The following is an 11,270-nucleotide window of genomic DNA, read 5'->3' as shown; positions in this document are numbered from 1 at the left end:
CCCAGGGTTGTTCTTTATAGTTCCAACTTCCATAAACCAAAGATTCTGAGAGGGGAACGAGTCTTCAGAGATCAATTGATCCTGTCCTCTGTCTTTGAACAGATAAAATATTTTTCCGTTAACAGAAGAAGCAGCTGATCCCCAGAGAGCCTGTGACTTATTTAAGGCTTCACACAGCTCGCCAGTGTCCTCCTACAGTACTTACTCCATTCTTATGGAAGGACAATTTATTGGTGATCCCGGCTCTCCCAGAAAATCACAATGAAAGTCAAAATGAGTAAACCATATGATCATTGGTTGCTTTCGTTTCATCACACGTCACGAATTCTTATAGTTCTAACCATATTTTGATGCATTATTTATGAGAGCCATCTGGTCACAGGTTTGCAGAGAAAACTGTAATTTTAAAAGTGTGCTTCATTCTTCCAGGAAACACACAGCATAGCTTGGATCTAGCCTTCAACTGCCCATCAGTGATATGTGGCACAATCAGAATTGTTAACTGCATTTTTAAAAAATTGGGGTGTAACGTACATACACCCTCCAAGGTAGCCACTATTTTAACTTCTATCACCAGAAATTCGTTTTGAAGTACAAAACCAAATGTTTTTGGACTTCATACTAATGGAATCATATAGTATAGACTGTCTTGTGTCTCCTTTCTTTCATTCCACATTATGTCTCTGAAATTGTTAACTACATTCTAAATTTTAAATTCTAAAATTGCAATTCACTTTCTGGCTCAAGTCCACAGGTAGTCTCTCAAAATTGGGTATATAATATGCCATCTGTGCACAGGTATTTGTAGTCTTTAAAGAAAGAAAAAAGGCAGTGGAGAAATGAACTTTTTAAAAATGACTAGAATGATCTATACTGCTCTTGTCACCTACTTTTGCACCATTAACTTCGTCTTCATCTCAGCTTTTAAATGGGCTCTGATCCACCCAAGTATTCTCTTTCCTTCTCCTCATAATAGATAAATACTTATCCATATCCAGCATTCTTCATTAGTGTTCCATAATCATTGGTCTAAAAACTGGAACTTGCCTGAAGCTATCATCTAACCCAGACCTCTCTCATTGACAAGAAAAGCATTATTATTCCCTATTTTGAGATTCAGCAGATGTTTACTGAACACATATAATCTTCAGGATATTTTTCTAGATATTATGGGGGGAGTACAAAAATATAGCAGGCATGGGGTCCTACCCTTATGAGACTCCACCCTTGAAGAGAAGCAGAGTAGTGTGGATATCTACATAAGAAATCATAATATAATCTATAAAACATTAAATGATACCATTGAGTTTAAAGAAAAAAAAGTGCTGTGTGAGATCAGGGGAAAAGGTAACCTCTGGTGTCAAGGAAGCTTGGCAGGGGAATATTGTTACTAGAAGGATTATTATTTTTTTTTTTTTAAAGACTTGGAGGAGTCTTTTTTTTTTTTTAAGATTTTATTTATTTATTTGACAGAGAGAAATCACAAGTAGGCAGAGAGGCAGACAGAGAGAGAGGAGGAAGCAGGCTCCCTGCTGAGCAGAAAGCCCGATGCAGGGCTCGAACCCAGGACCTGGGATCATGACCTGAGCTGAAGGCAGCAGCTTAACCCACTGAGCCACCCAGGCGCCCCTACTAGAAGGATTATTAAGAAGTAGGATGCCATGGCTAGGTTGACTTAGTCATGCAGTGGTGGAGGAAAGCATTTTAGATAGATAACTATAAGAACAAAGACATTGAATTGGGAAATCATGCAGCATGTACGGGGAGTGGTAACGCAGTTTGACCCAACACTATAGCAAGTGATGAAGAAATTTGGGGCCCAAGGTGGTTGAGGATTACCCAAAGCCATAGCACTAAGGAGAACCAGGATGGGGACTGAATCCCAGGGATCTTCCTTCTTTAATGTTCTTTCTATACCTTGATCAAGGCAACATTCAGCTAATGTATACTTTCCTTACAACAACCCATTATAGATTTCCATTAATCAATTAATGGAAATTAATTAATGAATTAATTGGTTCAATGAACAAATGGATATTGTCGTCTCCAAGGCTGATTTAGAATGTTTTATAAAATAATGTTTTCCAGGGTGCCTGGGTGACTCAGTGGGTTAAAGCCTCTGCCTTCGGCTCAGGTCGTGATCCCACGGTCCTGGGATCAAGCCCCGAATTGGGCTCCCTGCTCAGTGGGGGGCCTGCTTCCTCCTCTCTCTCTGCCTGCCTCTCTGCCTACTTGTGATCTCTGTCAAATAAATGGATAAAATCTTTAAAAAAATAAAATAATATTTTCCAAGTGGGGAGTAGGGCTAACATTGGGCTAAGATAGCTTTCCTTTCTCTATTTTTTTAATTTATTTTTTTATTCTGTTCAGTTAGCCAACATATAGTACCTCATTAGTTCTTGATGTAGTGTTCAACTTCCTTTCTCTTTAATTTCTGGAACTTTTCAAGTTATACCTCAGAGAAAATACCATAAATAACTGAGAGAATTAAATAAACCATGGAAAATGATCTCTGTATCATGTTTTCTACATGAAATCCCTACACCAACTCTTAGCATTGACTCTACATGTGGTTTTTCCATAACTACCTTAACTTATTTTTGAGCAAGGGGTAATACAGAAGAATCTGAAACCTTCCATTCTTGAACTAAAGTTTAAAAACATTCCTAATATTGTAGTACAACAAGACTCACTTCCTTTTAGCTTATCAACCACCAAAAGACATTTCCCCTTTGTACTTGTTATGTTTAATGTAACTATGGAGACACAATACTTTCTATGCAATGAACACACATGATTCTGGTTTAATGTACTCATTTTCTGAGAAACATTAAAAAAATTGTGGTCACTATTAAACCTTTGTGCTATTTTGGTATTTCAATGTAAATCCAGTACATATGTTAGTAAAATTCATGGGGGAATATAGTTACGAACCAATGACTATGGATTCTTTCTAATTCCACTGAACTGTTCCTATGAAAGCATTGGTGCCAGATAAAAAGAAAAAAGGTAATTTTTATTTGAACAAATTAGGCTATAGATAATTTTATAAATTATAGGGTATACAAAGTTGAGTTCTGAGAATGCTATTTCTAGGTATATGACAGGCTAGACATTCAGACTGCCCTTTCCACTGAAAATATTTAAATTTTTAAAAAATCCTAAACCTCTTCAAAGCACTGAAGCATAAACTAGAAACCAAGGAATTATCAGCTCAAAGGGAGTAAAGTAGGAACCCGGACAGGTAACTGACAACATGGTTCAGGTATATAACACCAGGAGGCACCATTTATTTTCTATTCACCTAAATTATGTCACTGTAATTGCTCAGTTCTACGGCCTTGAAGTTGTTTTTGTCCAAACTTGTATTTGCTCAAGCTGGTGAACTTCAGCTTTGTTTTGGGTAGGGGGAGCTAGGACAGAAGATAAAGCCTAAGGCTTGGAGAATCCTATAAATAAGTCATCCTATAATACAATAATCATGTGGTGCCTGGGTGGCTCAGTCAGTTGAGCATCTGACTCTTGATTTCAGCTCAGGTCTTGATCTCACAGTTGTGAGTTCAAGCCCCACATTAGGCTCCAGGCTGGGTGTGGAGCCTACTTAAAAAAATAAAATAAAATAAGTAGAATAAAATGAAATAATTCTATAATAAATCTTGGGACACTTTAGGTGTGGGTGAAAAACCTATATACCCATTCATCCTCGGATGACTGCAAGGAAAATTCCTGTTGAACTAAGCCAAACTGAGGGCCAAAAAATTCTCTTGCTGGAAGACTGTAATTTCATGATAATCTACAATCAAGATAGATCTCAAAATCCCCAGTCCATTATTATAAGTTGAGTAGGCCCCACATGCATGGAACAACAAATGCAAATCGTTTTTAGAGGATAGTATCTCAATAAATCACAAGTTATTTTCTAAGGAAAATGAACAGCTCACAAACATTAAAAACCCCCCAAAAATAAGTTATATGAGTGAAATCCAGCAGAAACAATATCCAATAGAAACAACAGAAAACTCCCACAGATTTCAGATATTTGAATTATCAACCACAGAAAGTGAAATAACTGTTTTATTTCTTTTAAAAATATAAAATGGAAAACACTTATTCAAAACAAGAAACAACAGAAAATAGTCTAGCAGATTTAAAAAAAAATTCTAGAAATGAAAAACATAGTAATGGAAATCAATAACTCAGTGGATAGGTTTAACAGCAATTAGACACGAATGAAGAGAAAGTTAAGAACAGAAAGATATGGCAACAGAAATTATCCAGCATACACTAAAAAGAGACAAGGAAGGGGTGCCTGGATGGCTCAGTTAGTTAAGCGTCTGCCTTCAGCTCAGGTCATGATCTCAGGGTCTTAGGACTGGGCCTCATGTTGGGTTTCCTGCTCAGCAAGGAATCTGCTTCTCTGCCTCTCCCCCTGCCTTTCCCCCTGCTCATGCTCACTCTCTTGTGTGCTCTCTCTCAGATAAATAAGTAAAATCTTTTTTAAAAAGAGAGAGAAGGAAAAAGGAAACATGAAAGCAGTTAATAGATATGTAAAATAAAGTAAGATATTCTTTAACATACATCAAACTGATTGGAGTTCTGGAAGGAGAAGAACAAGAAAATGGTACAGAGGAAATATCTGAAGAGACAGTAGCAGAGAATTTTCTGGGACCAATCTGTTTCAAAACACAGATTTAAACGCAAATTTGTTGTTAGGAGAATGAAAAGACTGTTGAGAGAATGAAAAGACTAGTCATACACAGGGAGAAAATATTTGCAAATGACATTTGTCAAATGACTTGTGTCCAGAATATACATATATAAAGAATTCTCAAAATCCAACAATAAGAAAACAAACAACCTGATTTTACTATGTATCTCACCAAAGAAGTATCATGGATGGCAAATAAGCTATGAAAAGTTGTTCAACATTAGTCATTACTGAAATATAATTCATTACTGAAATATAAATCAAAACCACAATTAGATCCTACTACACACCTGTTAGAATAGCTAAAATAAAACAATCTGACAATACCAAGAGATGGTGAGAACAAGAAGCAATCACATTCTCTCAAACACTCTCACATTGCTGGTGACTGAAGCCTAATGGTACAGATACTCTAGAAGACAGTTCGGCAGTTTTTTATAAAGTTAAACATAGAATTAGCACAGATGAAGCAATCTCAGTCTTATGTATTAACCAGAGTGAAATTAAAACTTATGTTCATTCAGAAAACCTGGGCATAAATATTAATAGCTTTATTTTTAATAACCAAAAATTGGAAACAGCCCAGATTTCCACTGATGGGGCAATGAATAAACTGAATGAATAGTATATCCATAAAATGGAATATTACTTAGCAATAAAAAAGGAATAAACTCTTGACACATAAGAACATGGATGAATTTCAAAAGCTTTTTGCTAAGTGAAAGAAATGAGACTCAAAAGACTACATATGTATGATTCCATTTACATAACATTCTAGAAAAGACAAACTATAGGAGCAGATTAGTGGTTGCCTGAGGTTAAGTGTGAGGTGAGGGTCTGATCACAAGGCAGTATCATAGAGGAATTTTGGGGGGTTGTGTTCCATATCTTGATTATAGTGGTAGTTTTATGACTCTATACCTTTGCCAAAACGTATTCTTACTGTGTGTTATATAATTTTTTTAAGACAAAGATGGACAAACTGGGTAAAATGCAGTAGGGTCTCTGATGATCTCTGCTGGCCAAAGGCCAACGATGCTCAAGAAAAAGTAAGGTCAATTCTTATTCTGAAATGAGATTATGAACCAAACATAATTTAAAAGTGAATAGTATTTCTAATTTTAGATTGCTAACATAGAGCAGGAAATAACCAATACACATCAGACTTAAATAAGTACAGTTTAATGTACCAGAGTTTTGTGTACCTTATAAAACTGCAAAACATATGGAGACTAAGAATCAAAGAGGTTGTTGAAATTGTATGTTTGAAGAAACAAGATGAGCCCTTGAATTTTTCACATTTCAGCCAGCTGTTTTGCCATTAGAAAGCTAATTTTAGAAGGAGTAATCTTCTTATAAAATACAGTGTAATTAAGAAAAGTAGAGTTTTGGGGGTTTTTTGTGGGGTTTTTTTTTTAAGACTTCTAATTCAGAGTTGTACAGAGTGCTTGGTTTTCTGAACCAATCCAACAACCTGAGAATATTCTGAACCATAAATCTAAGGTTAAGCCAAGAAACTTAATGCTAAAGAATCATAATTAACTTCTATGAATTGGGTTCCAGCTCCTTTATATCAATGGACTTTATTTTTTTTTAATAGGAAATTATTTTTTTTTCCAAAGATTTTATTTATTTATTTGACAGACAGAGATCACAAGTAGGCAGAGAGGCAGGCAGAGAGAGAGGAAGGGAAGCAGGCTCCCCGCTGAGCAGAGAGCCCGATGCGGGACTCGATCCCAGGACCCTGAGATCATGACCTGAGCCGAAGGCAGCGGCTTAACCCACTGAGCCACCCAGGCGCCCTCAATGGACTTTAAAATAAAAAAAATTACAAATTATTTTTTCTTCAATCTGTGAAAAACAACATGGAAATCATAGTGTGTGAGATTACCCTTCCCCGCAAGCCAAATGACTATATTTGCTGTGTAATGCATGTAAGAGAAATGTGCTTGCCTACTCTTGCTGACGACAGTAATAGCTGCTTTCCTTGCTTTCTTTTTCTGGAAGGAATCATCAGCAACTTGGAACACATTGCCACATTTTTTGAACAATGGTATTTTAAAAAAATGTAAGGTGTCAAACCCAAAGAGTCAGACCTAAACCAAATAACTTAGACCACAAAGTCTAAATTAGTTTCCCCCATTTCTCAAGATTACTGAAACTGGGTGCACACCAAATCTCCAGTTTTTATAGTGCCATGAGGACACTGCCACAAATGCAGACATTCTTCGCTTTTCAGGCCAAAATTAGGCCATCCTTTTCACCCTGTTACAAAGATGAACAATGACTTTTCACAGCTAACTATCGACACAAACTAGATTAAGAGAAGACAATTTCATGAAATTCCTCACAGGTTCAAGGGCTATAGAAAGAAGGATATAAGTGTGTTGTAAACAGCTTATTCAGTGCATGAGTTTCTATTAAATTATATAATAAAAATCTTAAGTTATAAATAATCCAACCAACTCTAGTCACTAGAGTAAGTTATTCTAACCAGCCAAGAACCCAAGAAACTTCTATAGAAAGAAAAAAAAATAACAAAACACCTAAGGAAACTGGCATCTTATACGACGCTGGAATCATGCTTTTTCTGAGGTTTTATTGTCACCTAATTATCATAAAATAGTGCACTTGGTCACACAATTAAAGCCAGTATCTACTGGCTTTACAGATCATGAGACTGCTGACTGGCTGAACATACTGGTGTGTGGTTAGGAAAACCCTGTCACTGAACTCTTGGCCATTGGCTGAGACATTTATAAGAATGTTGGCAATTTACCCACAACTACTACTGAAAAAAAAAAAGTATTTTAAACCTTTCCTTACATTTCCACATTAAAAATGATCTTAGGTGTGCAGGAATGGAGAAAAACTGTGGAGAAATTATTCCGATCAGGCTGGTTTTGAGTGGATACATGTTTACAAAATGTTGTGAGATAGTCAGATAAGCAGTTCTAATGCATACTACACAGTTATCATGAGTCATGTGCTGCCTGAGAATTTTCAGTCTATCAGAGTGGCCCATATGTTGCTTTTTATCAAGTCAATTTCATTTCAGAATCAAAATGGAAAAAAAAAAGAAAGAAAGAAAGAGAGAAAACTTTAAAACCCAAGCAAGTCATCTGTGGCCAGAGTGGGGCCTCTTGCAAAAACAAACAAACAAAAACACCAGAAAACCCATACAGACTAACACATTTTTGAGAAACACGACTTGGTTTCAGAGCATGATTGCAGCATTTAACTCACGTGCTGAAGCCTCTCAAGTACTTTTATAGTCCATTTTTAAAGAGTTTATGTGCCCTCAGAGATTTTACCACTTTTTTTTTTTTAAGATTTTTTTAAGTAATCTCTATAGCCAATGCGGGGCTCGAACTCACAACCCCCTACGCTCCACCGACTGAGCCAGCTAGGCACCCCATGATTTTACCACTTTTAGTAGAAACACTGTGGTAGTTTCCAAGCAGTAGCACTTAACTTATTTTCAGAAACTACATTTTAGTGACTAAAGCAGCACTTGTGGATAAGAGGGTTATGTCTTCCTTGCAGTGCTGTGGCTGATTGAGAACTCTTTGATATGGACAGGGTACAGGGTTACCTAAAGAAAAACATTCTCCTAAAAAGGTGATAGCTCTCCTTATAAGAAATGACATGGAAAGTCTAGCAGGCATGATTTCATTTATTTCATTTTGATTGCCTAAGTTTTCAGCTGGACAGTATTCTATTTCAAGGCCATTCTGTTGCAAAACTTTGCTTTGTGGCTCTAGAATAGCTGTGTCTGTTGTAAACCAGAGAAGACAGCCAAAAAAAAAAAAAAAAAAGAAAAAAGAAAGAAAGAAAGAAAAGGGAAGAAGAAGAGATCAGGGTAAAGAGTACTCCATATAATTTTTCACATGAAGTAGGTGACGGACTTTTAAAACCAAAATTTCTAAGTTTTCTGAGCTTATACCCTAAATGACCCCTGTTTTTATTAAAGATTACGGTGATCCCTATGGAGATGCTAAAGTTTAGGACAAAAATGAGTTAAGGACAGTTAACTGTCTAAACAAATGATTGTCGTCTTTATACTATGAGAATTATGAAGACCAGAGCAGTAACAACAGTCACTCGTCATTTATTGAGGACTGAGAAGGTATGTAGTCTTTTGTGATTCCTTTTGAGGTTTCAGGATTTGAGGTGGGGTTTAAGGATAAATTTGGGAGACCAAAAATTTATCAGTTAAAATAACTGTCTGTGTTGAAGTTATTTTTGGCTGATGGGGAAAAAAAGGGAATATGTCTGTGGAATTTCTTTTTGTAAATGCCTATTTGTGTGGGTATATATAGGCGCTTGAATGTTTTTTTTTTCTTTTTTTTTTTTTTTAAGATTTTTATTTATTTATTTGACAGAGAGAAATCACAAGTAAGCAGAGAGGCAGGCAGAGAGAGAGGAGGAAGCAGGCTCCCTGCTGAGCAGAAAGCCCGATGTGGGGCTCGAACCCAGGACCTGGGATCATGACCTGAGCCGAAGGCAGTGGCTTAACCCACTGAGCCACCCAGGCGCCCCTGTTTTTTTTTTTTTCTAATGGCAATAGTTAATGATCATTCGTTCCAAATACAGAAATTGTATTAAGAACTAGGACAACTATTTTTACAAAATGAATGATAGGCAATGTGGTGAAAGATCTGAGAACTACCTCAAAAAACTGTAGCCTTGATCATAAAATATTCAAAAGTAGAGAGTGGCGGAGATACAGTTGGGGTTGTGTACTTGCTGTGAAAGGGAGGTAGCTATTTGAAGATTAAAAAGTCAGGGATTTTTCCCCAGTAGCTCCAAATCTGGACTATGATTTGCGATCTTAATAGTTTCTCTGTTGTGAACGATCTCAAACAAACAAACAAAACTAATAACAACAACAACAAAAACAGTCCTTCCATGAGCTGCTTCATGTCTGGGCCTTTGATTCTAGTCTTGTTCTATACAAAAATTCCTTTTCTGTTCCATCCAAACTTATGAATTTTTTTAAGGACCTTACAAATTTCTCAGAGGTAGCTGCACAGTTCTTGAAAATATGAGCGTCATAACTTCCCATTCCAAGGACTTTAACGAGGTCAAAAAGGAAAAAAATTGAGTGAGGTTTCTTATGCCCTGAACATGAAGATTTCGCTGGAACAAGAAGCTAATAATCACGGTCCAGAGACATAGTCTTTTCACCAGCATAACATATGTCACACACATCTCTCCTGCTCTAGTTCCAGAAATTGACAGATCTCACTTCATACTGGCTTAACATCTGGAACAAAACCTTGCTTCATAGACAGCGCACTCACTTAAGGCATAAATCTTTTTCTGGCAATTCAAAGCAATGACAGTGATAAGAACAAATTATTTTGGAAGACATTTTCTCACCTACACTAGTGAGCAGCTTTGAATATGTCCAGTCTAGAGGATATTCTTATTGATCCAAATCAGCTTTTGGCCCAGTTATCCAAATTCTCTGAATTTCTTAGTTCTGAGGACTGAGGTTAGCAATTTCATTAGCAATTCTTCCCCACAATTTTCATCTGCCATGATTTCTAATACACGCTAACCTCCAAACGGGCTTCTTTCATCTTTCCTGTTGCTTTGGAAACCCCTATGTATTATCATTTAGAGTCTATTTTGTATTATTATAGTTCTTTATAAATAGACTCACTGTGTTCTCATCTTTAGGTATGAAGATCTGTTTTATAGTGACTGCTTTTATACATAGGACTTACTAATATTCTAAAATTTTGCTTTTCCTTAAATATATGCATTGGTTGAAGTATTTTTTTAAAAGATTTTATTTATTTATTTGACAGAGAGAGATCACAAGTAGGCAGAGAGGCAAGCAGAGAGAGAGAGAGGAGGAAGCAGGCTTCCTGCTGAGCAGAGAGCCCGATGTGGGGCTCGATCCCAGGACCCTGGGACCATGACCTGAGCCGAAGGCAGAGGCTTTAACCCACTGAGCCACCCTGGCGCCCCTACATGTTGAAGTATTAATAAAGCTTCTGTATTAGATCTTATCGATCATACTACATCTATACAGGCAACGTGTTTCACTTTGCACATGTTCTGTAGCAAAATAAAACCAAACCTAAGTAAGTAAAATAGAGGGTCAAGTAAACAATCGAGTGGACTCTCCCAAAGCCACAACCACTTCTTTACCCTAATTTATAGTTTCATTACTGGCCACATTTTTATTCTCCTTACTTTTTTTAGTTTCTTCCTTAGATCTACCCCTTACATATGCTTTTGGATAATAACACTAACCTCTACTGAATTCCTTCTTCCAAGGCAGCTTGGCCAGTTTCATTTGAACTCTAGATGGCCCATATGATACAAAAGGCTATATCCTGAAGACCCAGGAATGTAATAGTAATGCTATTTCTATTGCCTTTTCTCTCCTCTACTCTTTTACCTATCACCACTAAATGAAGGTACTATTAAACTAAAATGACCATAATCACATAGTCAACTAAATACCTCTCTCTGCTTGTTTTGTTTTAATATCCCCCCCACCTTTTTTGGGGGGTTTTGGGGTTTGGGGTTTTTTTTTGGCTTC

At 36.7% G+C, this 11,270-nt stretch overlaps 1 protein-coding gene across 1 annotated transcript in view; it reads left to right on the top strand.

The window, feature by feature from the left end:
- The first annotated feature begins 8,628 nt into the window (after window positions 1-8,628).
- Window positions 8,629-11,270, top strand: part of DENND4A (DENN domain containing 4A) — a 149,164-nt gene continuing 146,522 nt past the window's right edge. The window contains exon 1 of the mRNA XM_047736990.1: window positions 8,629-8,837. The gene's annotated coding sequence lies outside the window, so the exon portion shown is untranslated. The remainder of the gene's footprint in view (window positions 8,838-11,270) is intronic.

This window comes from Lutra lutra, chromosome 7, assembly GCF_902655055.1.
Source record: "Lutra lutra chromosome 7, mLutLut1.2, whole genome shotgun sequence".
Taxonomy (NCBI): Eukaryota; Metazoa; Chordata; class Mammalia; order Carnivora; family Mustelidae; genus Lutra; species Lutra lutra.
Note: the sequence above shows the minus strand (reverse complement) of the source record. Positions and strands in the feature narration are given on the sequence as shown.